Source organism: Macaca mulatta, chromosome 1 (assembly GCF_049350105.2).
Source record: "Macaca mulatta isolate MMU2019108-1 chromosome 1, T2T-MMU8v2.0, whole genome shotgun sequence".
Lineage (NCBI taxonomy): Eukaryota > Metazoa > Chordata > Mammalia > Primates > Cercopithecidae > Macaca > Macaca mulatta.
In genome coordinates, this window is record NC_133406.1 from 187,795,666 (window position 1) to 187,810,264 (window position 14,599).

Genomic DNA, 14,599 nt, shown 5'->3' on the forward strand with positions numbered 1-14,599 from the left:
ATTTTAACCACGTTTACATTTTGAAGACATTTGTATTTTATCAGTAATCTTTAAGCCCATCTTTATTTCCCAAAGATTACCCAAGTCACATGAACTAAAGGCATTGTTTTTCACTTTGCTGACAAAATATTTTATTTAAGCTCTTATTATTAAACCAATTAATTTAAAACCTAACACATGAGGCCAGGTATGGTGGTTTACGCCTGTAATCCCAGCACTGTGGGAGGCCAAGATGGGTGGATCACCTGAAGTCAGGAGTTCAAGACCAGCCTGGCCAACATGGTAAAACCCAATCTCTACTAAAAATACAAAAAAAAAAAAAAAAAATTACCTGGGCATTGTGGTGCATCCCTGTAATCCCAGCTATTTGGGAAGCTGAGCCAGGAGATTTGCTTGAACCCAGGAGGCAGAGGTTGCAGTGAGCTGAGATTGCACCATTGCACTCCAGTCTTATGACAAAGCGAGATTTTGTTGGAAAAAATAAAAATAAGTAAATAAAAGTGGCCAGGTGCAGTGGCTCACACCTGTAATCCCCACATTTTTGGAGGCCAAGGTGAGCAGATCACCTGAGCTCGGGGCTTGAGACCAGCCTGACCAACATGGAGAAACCCTGTCTCTACTAAAAAAATAAAAATGAGCTGGGTATGGTGGCGTGCACCTGTAGTCCCAGCTACTCGGGAGGCTGAGGCTGGAGAATCCCTTGAACACGGGAGGCGGAGGTTGCAGTGAGTCGAGATGACGCCAGTGCACTCCAGCCTGGCGACAGAGTGAGACTCCCTTTATTAAAAAATAAATAAAAATTTAAAAATGGGCTTTGCTGTTTCTGTCACGGGCACAAGCGGTGGCCTGATTGTCAGTCTTCTCCCAGCATTTTTAAGGCCAGGAGCCAAGTGCTGCATCTGGGCAAATAACTTACAGAACGGTTTCGCTTTTAAAATTATTGTTGTTGGCCAGGTAGGGTGGCTCACTCCTGTAATCCCAGCACTGTGGGAGGCCAAGGTGCATGGATCACCTGAGGTCAGGAGTTCCCGACCAGCCTGGCCAACATGATGAAACCCTGTCTCTACTAAAAATACAACCATTAGCCAAGCATGGTGGCAGGCGCCTGTAATTCCAGCTACTTGGGAGGCTAAGGCAAGAGAATAACTTGAACCTGGGAGGTGGAGGTTGCAGTGAGCCAAGATCGTGCCATTGCACTCCAGCTTGGGCGACAAAAGGGAAACTGTCTCAAAAAATAAATAAATAAATAAAAGCGGCTGGGCGCAGTGGCTCATGCCTGTAATCCCAGCACTTCGGGAGGCCGAGGTGGGTGGATCACCTGAGGTCAGGAGTTCAAAACCAGCCTGGCCAACATGGTGAAACTCTATCTCTACTAAAAATACAAAATTACCTGGGCTTGGTGGCAGATGCCTGTAATCCTAGCTACTCAGGAGGCTGAGGCAGGAGAATCTCTTAAATGTGGGAGGCAGAGGTTGCAGTGAGCCGAGATTACGCCATTGCACTCCAGCCTGGGCAAAAGATCAAGACTCTGTCTCAAACAAAAATAAAAAATAAATAACAATAAATTTTAAAAATGAAATTATTGTTGTTATTATTTGGAGCAGAGGACAGTTGATCTAGTGCACCCTGTCCTGTGTCTTTTGATACTCTATGTTTAAGGAAAAAAACCAATTATGTGTTTTATTTTATGCATCAGTTTTGGAGGGCTTCCAGCTATCCCCTTTTCCTCATATTCTACTGAGATTATACAAAGCAGCATGTTGCCAGGTGTGGCGGCTCATGCCTGTAATCCCAGCCCTTAGGGCGACAGAGACAGGAGGATAGCTCGAGCCCAGGAGTACAAGACCTGCCTGGGCAATATAGCGAGACCCCATTCTCCACAAAAAGGAAAAAATAAAAATTAAAAAAAACAAAGCAGCATGTTTTCCACAGAGTAGAAAATCCAATGGCAAGATACTATGTAGGTTTGGGCTGGGTGCAGTGGTTCAAGCTTGTAATTAATCTCATTGGCAGGCTAAAGTGGGAGGAGTGCTTGAGTCCAGGAGTTTGATGCCAGCCTGGGCAACGTAGTGAGACCCCCTCCCACATCTTTCTTTGTTTTTATTTATTTATTTATTTATTTTTTTGAGAGGGAGTCTCGCTGTGTCACCAGACTGGAGTGCAGTGGCGCGATCTCGGCTCACTGAAGCCTCCGCCTCCTGGGTTCAAACGATTCTCCTGCCTCAGCCTCCAGAATAGCTGGGATTACAGGCGTGCAACCATGCCCCCATGCCCAGCTAATTTTGTTTTGTTTTGTTTTTTGACAGAGAGTTTCGCTTTTGTTGCCCATGCTAGAGAGCAATGGCGCGATCTCGGCTCACTGCAACCTCCGCCTCTTGGGTTGAAGCGATTCTCCTGCCTCAGCCTCTCGAGTAGCTGGGATTACAGGCATCTGCCACCACGCCCAGCTAATTTTGTATTTTTGGTAGAGACAGGGTTTCTCCATGCTGGTCAGGCTGGTCTCCAACTCATGACCTCAGGTGATCCGCCCACCTGGCCCTCCCAAAGTGATGGGATTACAGGCGTGAGCCACCGAGCCCTGCCAGCCCACATCTTAAACAAAAATTAAGAAAAAAATTGTGTGGATGTTTAATCTACAAGTTGCTCTATTTGCTACCTGTGTGATTTGAGGCAAGTCATTTGACCTCAGTAGGCTTCCCCTCATCTGAAAAGTGGAGGATAATTATCTTCCCTACAAGACTTTTTTGTTTTGTTTTGTTTTGTTTTGTTTGAGATGGAGTTTTGCTAGGTCTCCCAGGCTGGAGTGCAATGGCACCATCTCGGCTCACTGTAACCTCTGCCTCCTGCGTTCAAGCAATTCTCCTACCTCAGCCTCCCAAGTAGCTGGGATTATAGGGACCCGCCACCATGCCAGGGTAGTGTTTTGGTTTTTTTTTTGAGACACAGTTTTGCTCTTGTCACCGGGGCGGGAATACAATGGCCCGATCTCAGCTCACTGCAACCTCCGCCTCCTGGGTTCAAGTGATTTGCATGCCTCAGACTCCCGAGTAGCTGGGATTACAAGCGCCTACCACCAAGCCTGGCTAATTTTTGTATTTTTAGTAGAGATGGGGTTTCGCCAAGTTGGTTAGGCTGGTCTCAAACTCCTGACCTCAGGTGATCCACCCGCCTTGGCCTCCCAAGGTGCTGGGATTACACAGCAGCCATAACGCCCGGCCCTTGCCTGACTAATTTTTGCATTTTTAGTAGAGACGGGGTTTCACCATGTTGGCCAGGCTGGTCTCAAATTCCTTATCTCAAGTGATTTATCCGCCTCGGCCTCCCAAAGTGCTGGGATTACAGGCATGAGCCACTGGGCCTGGCCTTAAATGGTTCCTTTTATAATATGTATTAATGTTCAGGGACAGGAGAGTTAAGGTTTGCTGTTGTTGTTGTTTTCTTATCTCTTAGATTTACATTCCGGTCTAGGAGACACTCTTCAGAGGCAATCCTTGACTGAGTCACTGCAAGATGAACTTATTTACTTTTTTTTTTTTTTTTTTTTTGAGACGGTGTTTCACTCTGTTGCCGAGGCTAGAGTGCAGTGGCATGATCTTGGCTGCAACCTCTTGCCTCCTGGGTTCAAGTGATTCTCCTATCTCTGCCTCCTGAGTAGATGGGATAATAGTCGTGAGTCACCATGCCCAGCTAATTTTTGTATTTTTAGTAGAGACAGAGTTTCACCATGTTGGCCAGGCTGGTCTTGAACTCCTGACCTCAGGTGAGCTGCCTGTCTCGGCCTCCCAAAGTGCTGGGATTACAAGTGTGAGCCTCCGAGCCTGGCATGCAAAATGATTTTAAACAGCTATCCTACTGAAATGAAAGCATAGGAGTCTTCATCTTCAACATCTGGCCACCGGCATCACCTCCCCAACCCTGCTCCAAAGACTGGCTTCTGGAAGCCGAGAGCTCTTATGACTACTCCACACTATGACTTGCTTTTTCATAAATTGGAGCCTGTATAAAGGCTGAATTTTGAGACTGCATTAGAGTCTTAAATTATAAGGGATGAAAACGATTAATGTGAATGCTCAAGGTTTCCACCCTTTGCTCCCACTTCTCAATTTGTGGAGTTATGCAGATAGACCAATTCACTGGACTTTTGTGATGTAGATTGACGCCGGACTAGAAGATAAGAGTGTCATGGGGAAAGAAAGGAACACTTCAGTTAAGAAGTGGCTAAGTCAATCAACATAACAAAAACTTCAAGTAGGGGAAAGGGAAGAATAAAGGATGGCTTTTCATTTTTAATTTATTTTTATTTATTATTATTATTTTTTGAGACAGGGTCTCACTCTGTCACCCAGGCCGGAGGCAGTGGTGGGATCTTGGCTCACTACAACGTTGACCTCTGAGTCCCAGAGCAATTCTCCTGCCTCAGCCTCCAGAGTAGCTGGGATTACAGGCATGCACCACCATACCTGGCTAATTTTTGTATTTTTGGTAGAGACAGGGTTTCACCATGTTGGCCAGGTTGATCTAGAACTCCTGACCTCAAGTGATCCGTCTGCCTTGGCCTCCCAAAGTGCTAGGATTACAGGTATGAGCCACTGTGCCTGGCCTTTAATTCTCTTTTCTTTCCCCTTCCTTCCTTCCTTCCTTCCTTCCTTCCTCCCTCCCTCCCTCCCTCCCTCCCTCTCTCCCTCCCTCCCTCCCTCCCTCTCTCCCTCCCTCCCTCCCTCCCTCTTTCCCTCCCTTTCTTCTTTTTTTGTGATGGCTATGTACCACGTAGCTCAACAACTTGTTTGGTTCAATATTAGCTAAAGGAATTTTTCTTCCTATGCATGGCCCATAGTAACACCAGTATCTGAGAATGAAACCCCATGGAGAAGACATCTCTGAGAGATAGTAGAAACCAAGCCTTGGTCAGGTGCGGTGGCTCACGCCTGTAATCCCAGCACTTTGGGAGGCCAAGGTGGGCTGATCACAAGGTCAGGGGTTTGAGACCAGCCTGACTAACATGGAGAAACCCCGTCTCTACTAAAAATACAAAAATTAGCCTAGTATGGTGGCAAGCGCCTATAATCCCAGCTACTCAGGAGGCTGAGGCAGGAGAATCACTTGAATCCAGGAGGTGGAGGTTGCAGTGAGCTGAGATCGTCCCACTGCACTCCAGCCTGAGCAACAGAGCGAGACTCGGTCTCAAAAAAAAAAAAAAAAAAAAGAAACCAAGCCATGGTGGTATTTTTGAGATGTGGATCCAGTTCTCCAGGAAGCTCGACCTGCAGGTCAGTCACGTAAGATGATGCATTTCTTCTCTTCTTCCTCCTCCTTTTCTTTATGCTTTTTTGTTAAGCCAGTTTTCCTTGTGTTGCCTTGTTGCTGCTGCTCTTAGTAACTGAGTCTCATTTGATACTTAAATGAAAGGACATTTACTATAATAAGTAATGAGAATCTTACCTATATTCAGATTTTCTTTTTTACAAGTTGTACATAATAATATTACTATATTTACAAGTTTGATATTAGGGTTCTTCAGAGAAACACTACTCTGTGTGTGTGTGTGTGTGTGTGTGTGTGCCGAACTGGCTCATTCGATTATGGAGGGTGGCAAGTCCAAAATATACAAGGTGGTGGGTGGGCTAAAGACTCTAGGAATTGCTGATATTGCAGTTCAAATAGTAGGTCATTTGCTGCAGAACTCTTTCCTGCTCGCAGAAGTCAGTATTTGTTTTCCTTAGACCCTCAACTGATGGGATGAGGCCCATCACATCCTGGAGAGCAAATTACTTTACTCAGAGTCCACCAATTTAAATGTTAATCTCATCCAAAAACACCATCACTGGATCATCCAGAGTATTGTTTGATCAAATACTGGCATTGTGGCCCAGCCAAATTGACTCATGAATTTAGACATCACAAATATATAGTAATGATAGTGGCCACTTTTTCTTTTTAGCTCTTACTATTTGTTAGGTACAAGCATAATTTTTTTGTTTTTGTTTTTTATTTTGAGACAGTCTGTCACCCAGGCTGGAGTGCAGTGGCGCGATCTCGGCTCACTGCAACCACCACCTTCCAGGTTCAAGCGATTCTCTAGCCTCAGCCTCCCCAAGTAGCTGGGATTATAGGCGCTTGCCACCACACCCAGCTAATTTTTGTATTTTTAGTAGAGACGGGATTTCGCCATGCTGGCCAGGCTGGTCTCAAATTCCTGGCCTCAAGTGATCCGCCTGCCTTGGCCTCCCAAGGTGCTGGGATTACAAGGGTGAACGACCGGGCCTGGCCCTACAAGCGTAATTTTAATGAGTTCTCAAACAATCCTTTGATGTAGGTGCTGTTATTTTTACAAATGTGGAACTAACACTAACGGAAAGAAACTTGTCTGAGGCCATATAGCTAATAGTAGAACCAGGACATGAACCTGGTTTGTGATTCCAAAACCCAGGCTCTTAAGAAACAAACCATATTGCCATTTCAAGTCTACCAGTCTGCCATGCTTTGGTCATTTTTGGCAGAATACTTTAGCAGCATAGGGAAAAGGTAACCGGAAAACACACCTTTTTAAATTTTTTCATTCAGGTTTATTAAGCTCTAACTGCTGAGAATGTGTTAAACTCAAGAGGTATCATGTGTTAAAGCACACTAAATATGACCTGAGGACTCCATACTTCTATATTTGAGTCCTTGGGGATGAACTATAACCTAGTTTAAGAGTCAGACAAGGCTGGGCGTGGTGGTTCAAAGTGCTGTAATCCCAGCACTTTGGGAGCCCAAGGTGGGCAGATCACCTGAGGTCAGGAGTTGAGGCCAGCCTGGCCAACATGCGGAAACCCCGTCTCTACTAAAAATATAAAAATTAGCCGGGCATGGTGGTGATCACCTGTAATCCCAGCTACTCGGGAGGCTGAAACAGGAGAATTCCTTGAACCTGGGAGGCAGAGGTTGCAGTGAGCAGAGATCACACCACTGCACTCCAGCCTGGATAACAGAGTGAGACTTCATCTCAAAAAAAAAAAAAAAAAATCATTGGGGCGCAGTGGCTCTTTGGGAGGCTGAGGTGGGCAGATCATGAGGTCAGGAGTTTGAGTCCAGCCTGGCCAACATAGTGAAACCCTGTCTCTAGTAAAAACACAAAAATTGCCGGGCATGGTGGCACACGCCTGTAGTCCCAGCTACTCGGGAGACTGAGGCAGGAGAATCTCCTGAACCCGGGAGGCGGAGGTTGTGGTGAGCCGAGATCACGTCCTGCCACCGCACTCCAGCCTGGGCAACAGAGCAAGACTCTGTCTCAAAAAAGAAAGAAAGAAAGAAAGAAAGAAAAGTAGACAACATTGAAAACCGAACTTAATAGTATGCACCTGTAACAATGGCTGAGTGTTGGCCAATCCTAGCGGGCATGCTTCAACCACTCATAGACTGCTGAATGTTCAAACTGCATTCAAATAAGGCAAACACCGAGTTACCGAGTTTTTTTTTTTTTTTTAGAGGAGTCTCCCTCTGTGGCTCAGGCTGGAGTGCAGTGGCGTGATCTCTGCTAACTCAAGCTCCGCCTCCTGGGCTCACACCATTCTCCTGCCTCAGCCTCCCGAGTAGCTGGGACTACAAGCACCCACCGCCATACCCGGCTAATTTTTTGTACTTTTAGTAGAGATGAGGTTTCACCGTGTTACAGGATGGTCTCGATCTCCTGACCTCGTGATCCGCCCACGGAGCATTGCTCTGTTGCCCAGACTAGAGTACAGTGGTGTGATCTTGGCTCACCATAACTTCTGCCTCTTGGGTTCAAGCTATTCTTCTGCCTCAGGCTTCCGAGTAGCTGGGACTACAGGCACCCACGACCTGGGTAATTTTTTTCATTTTTTATTTTTAGTAGAGATGGGGTTTCACCATGTTGGCCAGGCTGGTCTTGAACTCCTGACCTCAAGTGATCAGCCCGCCTTGGCCTCCCAAAGTGCTGGGATTACAGGCATGAGCCACCGCGCCGGGCCCAATCTCACTGTTTCTGTACCTCACTTCTGATTCCTGTATGCCACTTTACCTTTTTTATCTATACATTTGTTCTGATCACGCGGCACCCCAGGAGTCTCTGAATCTGCTGTGATTCTCGGGACTGCCTGATTCTCGAATGGTTCATTGCTCCATTAAACTCCTTTAAATTTAATTCAGCTGAAGTTTCTCTTTTATCAGATGGTGTCAGAAGTGGGTTCTGAAGTGGAGCTTCTAGTGACGCCCAGGAGTGCTGAGTGAACGCGCAAGGTACCTGCAGGACCCACTTTTGTGTCCATGATCTCCCGGAGTGGCTGGGGATCGTAGCTAAGCTCCCTCTCAGATTTTGGAGCTCCATGGATTTGTGTTTGGAGCTCTCCGAGTTTCTTTGAGAAAACTTCTGATCCAAACTGGGTTTGGAGTTGCCACAGAAACTGGACTGGGTCCAGGAACAGGTTTGACCTGGGAATTAACTGGCTTGGATCAAGTTAGAGGCCTCTTACGTCTGGCTGGGTCAGAAAGGAACTGGTAGTAAGCAATAATATTGCAGGGGTTATAAAATGTGGCTTTTGAAATTCACATGGATTTTTGGGTTCTGCCCTTTTGTTTCATTTTTCGTGCGTGCTTAGGTAGGGAAGAAAATCATTGACCAAGTTAATCAAGAGAACCTGAGTAGGCCGGGCCCAGTGGCTTACGTCTGTAATCCCAGCACTTTGGGAGGCCAAGGCGGGTGGATCATGAGGTCAGGAGTTCAAGACCAGCCTGGCCAACGTGGTGAAACCCCATCTCTACTAATAATACAAAAATTAGCCGGGCGTGGTGGTGTGTGCCTGTAATCCCAGCTACTTGGGAGGCAGAGGCAAAAGAATCACTTGAACCCAGGAGGTGGAGGTTGCAGTGAGCTGAGACCACGCCACTGCACTCCAGCCTGGCAACAGAGTGAGACTCCGTCTCAGAAAAAGAAAAAAAAAAAAAAAAAAGAACCTGAGTAAAGTCAATATTTTAGGGAAAAATGGGAAAATGGGATCCTTAATTTCTGGAAAACTGAGTTCCTTTTGGCTTATACATTAAGCCTGGGAGGCAGTGAAGTCTTACAGAAATGGCCAAATCTTACTAAAGATAACTTACAGTGGAATGTTCCAAATGAACAACAATGCACTGCAGTACATTTAAACTTAAGGGCTCTCGGTCAAGCCCCTTTTGGCTAAGAACAAGTTTGGCACTACAGCATGTCAACTGCTATTCTCTTTGGAATAATCTGCCTTGCACTCTTTGCTAATGGCTGTGCATGGCCATTAGGCATGTACAGGATCATGGGACAGGGGAGCGTTTTCCCCCCTAAAAGGGGAAATTTGACAGCTGATGAGACTGCTGGAAAAGATCCCTTTGCTACCGAGAAGCAGCCGCCTGAACTTTTCAGAGTCATTGTAATGGGTGAGTCTTTCTCTGGCTTCCCTGATCATTTCGCCTTCCCAACCCTGCCGCAGGCAATGCTTTTCTCTCTCTCTCCTTTCCCTTTCTTTTCTTTTTTACTTTTGGGATAGAGTCTTGCTCTATCACTCAGGCTGGATGGAGTGCAGTGGCAAGATCTCGGCTCACTGCAACCTCCGCCTCCCGGGTTCACGCAATTCTCCTACCTCAGCCAACTGAATAGCTGGGACTACAGGCGTGCGCCACCACATCCAGCTAATTTTTTGTATTTTAAGTAGAGACGGGGTTTCATCCTGTTGGTCAAGCTGGTCTTGAACTCCTGACCTGAAACAATCCACCCACCTTGGCCTCCGAAAATGCTGGGATTACAGGCATGAGCCACCACGCCTGGCCCGGCTCCTGGTTTTTTTTTTTTTTCTTTGGTGAGACGGAGATTTACTCTTGTTGCCCAGGTTGGAGTGCAATGGCACAATCTCGGCTCACCACATCCTCTGCCTCCCAGGTTCAAGCGATTCTCCTGCCTCAGGCTTCCCAGTAGCTGGGATTACAGGCATGTGTCACCGTGCCCAACTAATTTTGTATTTTTAGTAGAGACAGGGTTTCACCATGTTGCCCAGGCTGATCTCAAACTCCTGACCTCAGGTGATCCGCCCACCTCAGCCTCCCAAAGTGCTGGGATTACAGGCGTGAGCCACTGTGCCTGGCCAGGCATTTCTTGCCAGTCAAATTTCTGGCTTCTCTCTCTCTGTGCAAATGGTTGAATGAATGGTAAAAATCACTGTTTGTCTCCATCTTGTTTTATGTCCTTAGGAGCTTGACCTTGTAACTATGTGGCAATACTTTCTCTTGGTCTTCGCCTTCCAGGGAACAGGAATTTTAGGGTTTATGTCATAGTTAGCTCTAAAAATTATCTTTTAACTAAAAGCCTTTGCAAGCTCAAAATTAACTACTCTAAACTCCTGGGAAGGGGAAAAAGAAGACTGGCATGTGCTGTAGCTCAGTAGTCAAGGCTTTGCCTTTTCACACTAGCTCAATTCCCTGCTTAGGAAGTAAGTCCTGTCTGGTTTAATATCTGCATGACCTTCTCTAGTCTCTTCTCCACTGACTATCTTAAATCTTCCTTTCTCTGAGAACCTGGGAGGTTACCTTTGGTAAAGTTCAAAAGCCAGGAATATCAGCCTTTTGGCCTGGCTAAAATTGGGTAGTAAGAATTTTTTTTTTTTTTTTTTTTTTTTTTTTTGAGACTGAGTCTGGCTCTGTCGCCCAGGCTGGAGTGCAGTGGCCGGATCTCAGCTCACTGCAAGCTCCGCCTCCCGGGTTTACGCCATTCTCCTGCCTCAGCCTCCGGAGTAGCTGGGACCACAGGCGCCCGCCACCTCGCCCGGCTAGTTTTTTGTATTTTTTAGTAGAGACGGGGTTTCACCGTGTTAGCCAGGATGGTCTCGATCTCCTGACCTTGTGATCCGCCCGTCTCGGCCTCCCAAAGTGCTGGGATTACAGGCTTGAGCCACCGCACCCGGCGGTAATAAGAAATTTTAAAAGAATTTTATGGCAGGGCGCGGTGGCTCAAGCCTGTAATCCCAGCACTTTGGGAGGCCGAGACGGGCGGATCACAAGGTCAGGAGATCGAGACCATCCTGGCTAACACGGTGAAACCCCGTCTCTACCAAAAAAATACAAAAAACTAGCCGGGCGAGGTGGCGGGCGCCTGTAGTCCCAGCTACTCGGGAGGCTGAGGCAGGAGAATGGCGTAAACCGGGGAGGCGGAGCTTGCAGTGAGCTGAGATCCGGCCACTGCACTCCAGCCTGGGCGACAGCGTGAGACTCCGTCTCAAAAAAAAAAAAAAAAAAAAAAAAACACAAAAGAATTTTATTAAAGAGTGCTATGGTTAAAAGCTTAATTAAAAGTGGATATTCAAGTTCTAACAGCCTGGACTCCTTGGGAAAAACAGGAGGCACCAGAGACCCCTTTCCTGGCCCTATTCTTCCAACGCCTGGCATTTTTGTTTACCATTTAAGTAAACTGCAGAAGAAAAAGGGGGAAGGGAAGGAAAGGAGACAGTCAGTTGGCCTCATGCTATCTTCACTGGGTCTTGTTTGGAAAGCTGAATCTCCTTGCTATCTGAATAATGCTTTTTCCTTTTAAAAATTTTCAAGTTGGCCTGGCACTGTGGCTCACACCTGTAATCCCAGCACTTTGGCAGGCTGAGGTAGGCGGATCACCTGATGTCAGGAGTTCCAGATCAGCCTGGCCAACATGGTGAAACCCCATCTCTACTAAAAATACAAAAATTAGCCAGGTGTGGTGGCGCACACCTGTAATCCCAGCTACTTGGGAGGCTGAGGCAGGAGAATCTCTTGAACCCAGAAGGCAGAGGTTGCAGTGAGCCAAGATCGTGACATTGCACTCCAGCCTGGGCAATAAGAATGAAATTCCATCTCAAAAAAAAAAAAAAGAAAGAAAGAAAATTTCAAGTTATCATTTTGGCTAAATGACTGACTGACGGTAACTTAAGATTCTATTTTGTAACATCCAATGTTTTAAACCTTTGATGTTTATTTAACTTTTCAAAATCAAGCTCTAGATTATCATGCTAAATCAGCCAATACTGAAATTGTTTAAATATACAATTTGAATGAGCTCCATGGTTTAAGTCAAATTACCTGTGATAACCCATTAGTTACCAGTGCCATGCACCTATATTGGAGAAACAACTGGTATTCAAGAGGACCTAAGTCCAGTGTTAAGCATGGACTCATGAAGAACCAGGACAGCCACCTTGTCTTTCCTGAGTCCTTAAGCTTTTGTTATTAAAGCTTCTGCATTCCATGATTCGTCATGGAAAAGATAAAATAATCCAAATTATATTGATGCGGTGACTTACAAATTGTGGAAACAGTTTAAAACCAATGTTTGCTTCCATATTCCTGGGAAGACAATCAAAGCTTCAAGTGTATTTGTCTACCTGATGGGCCATTTAAACATTTATAAAGGGATTTCGTTGTATTGTCATTTTCTTTTTTTTTTTTTTGAGACGGAGTCTCGCTCTGTCGCCCAGGCTGGAGTGCAGCGGCGTGATCTCGGCTCACTGCAAGCTCTGCCTCCCGAGTTCACGCCATTCTCCTGCCTCAGCCTCCCGAGTAGCTGGGACTACAGGTGTCCGCCACCACGCCCAACTATTTTTGTGTTTTTAGTAGAGAGGAGGTTTCACCATGTTAGCCAGGATGGTCTTGATCTCCTGACCTCATGACCCACCCGCCTCGGCCTCCCAAAGTGTTGGGATTACAGGCGTGAGCCACTCGCCCAGCCTCTATTGTCATTTTCAATGCATGTTTTCTGGCTGTATAAAAGCTTTCACATGCATGAGGGCTAATATTATAATAGTAGATTATGCTACAGTGCATTTTCACCAGGTAAAGCAAGCTTTTTATAGGTCACCAAGGACAGACAATCCCTTCACAATCTAGAACCTGGAGATTAGATATTCTTTTATATATTTTATTTTTTGAGATGGAGTTTCACTCTTGTCGCCCAGGCTGGAGTGCAATGACACAATCTCGGCTCATTGCAACTTTGCCTCCCGGGTTCAAGCGATTCTCCTGCCTCAGCCTCCTGATTAGCTGGGATTACAGGTGTGAGCCACCATGCCCAGCTAATTTTTGTATTTTTAGTAGAGATGGGGTTTCACCATGTTGGCCAGGCTGGTCTCAAACTCCTGACTTCAGGTGATCCACCTGCTTTGGCCTCCCAAAATGCTGGGATTACAGAAGATTGGATCTTTTTTTTTTTTTTTTTTTTTTTTTTGAGACGGAGTTTCACTCTTGTTGCCCAGGCTGGAGTGCAATGGTGCAATCTCAGGTCACCACAACCTCTGCCTCCCGGGTTCAAGCAATTCTCCTGCCTCAGCCTCCTGAGTAGCTGGGATTGCAGGCATGCGCCACCACGCCCAGCTGATCTTGTATTTTTAGTAGAGACAGGATTTCTCCATGTTGGTCAGGCTGGTCTTGAACTTCCGACCTCAGGTGATCCACCCACCTCGGCCTCCCAAAGTGATGGGATTACAGGCATGAACCATTGCGCCTGGCCTAGAAGACTGGATCTTCTGAGAACATCATAGAAAGACTGTCCTTGCTGTCCATACTACAGCAAAACTCTGGAGCCTTGAACCTTGGGTTCATAATCTCACAACTGAAAAGGGTCCTTCCACACTCCTGGAACAGCACACCCACTGGAACCCTTAAGGTAAAACTGACTAGAAACGTTTCTCCCCAGAAGATGATGGCATCCTTGATAGGAACAGCTTTTCCCAAGATCACAGATGAAGACCTCTACTATCATGAGACTCTCTTATCTTTGAGTATTTTTTCCTTGCTTATGCTTCTATGAACAATAGAAATGAAAAGAGGGTCTGTTATGTGCACTTATAGGGTATACTTTTATTTGTGAAGGATTTTACAGGCGGCCTTTTACATGAATAACCTTATACTTTAATAGATAAGAGATGAAGGCCCAATGTAGGTGACAAACTTTAGTGGTACCTATGTTGCCTCACAATCAGTCAAAACTCCTCTTAACCCACATCATGGATTAAAGAGAGCACTGCCAGGAGGCCTTCACTGTTCTACAAGGACATCATTTGTTAGGTCCTTTTTCCATGGTTTAGAATAGAAAAGGCAATAATTAGAAATGTCTCTCTCATAATAGGCTCTACAGCAAATGCTACTTTAAAGGCTATCGTTACACAACAGACTTTAAATTCTCTGTGAAAGTTACGCTAGGTTGGGTGCAGTGGCTCATGCCTGTAATCTCAGCACTTTGGGAGGCCAAGGCGGGTAGATCACCTCAAGGTCAGGAGTCCAAGACCAGCCTGGCCAACATGGTGAAGCCCTGTCTCTACTAAATATACAAAAGTTAGCCGGGCATGGTGGTGCATGCCTGTAATCTCAGCTACTAGGGAGGCTGAGGCAGAATCGCTTGAACCTTGGGAGGCAGAGGTTGCAGTGAGCCGAGATTGTGCCACTGCACTGCAGCCTGGGTGACAGAGTGAGACTCCAGCTCAAAAAAAAAAAAAAAGCATTGTAGTACAGTCTGTCACTGACTTGCTATGTGACTTCAACCAACTCATTTTACCTTTTTTTTTTTTTTTTTTTTTTTGAGACAGGGTTTATTTCTGTCACCCAGGCTGGAGTACCTGACCTC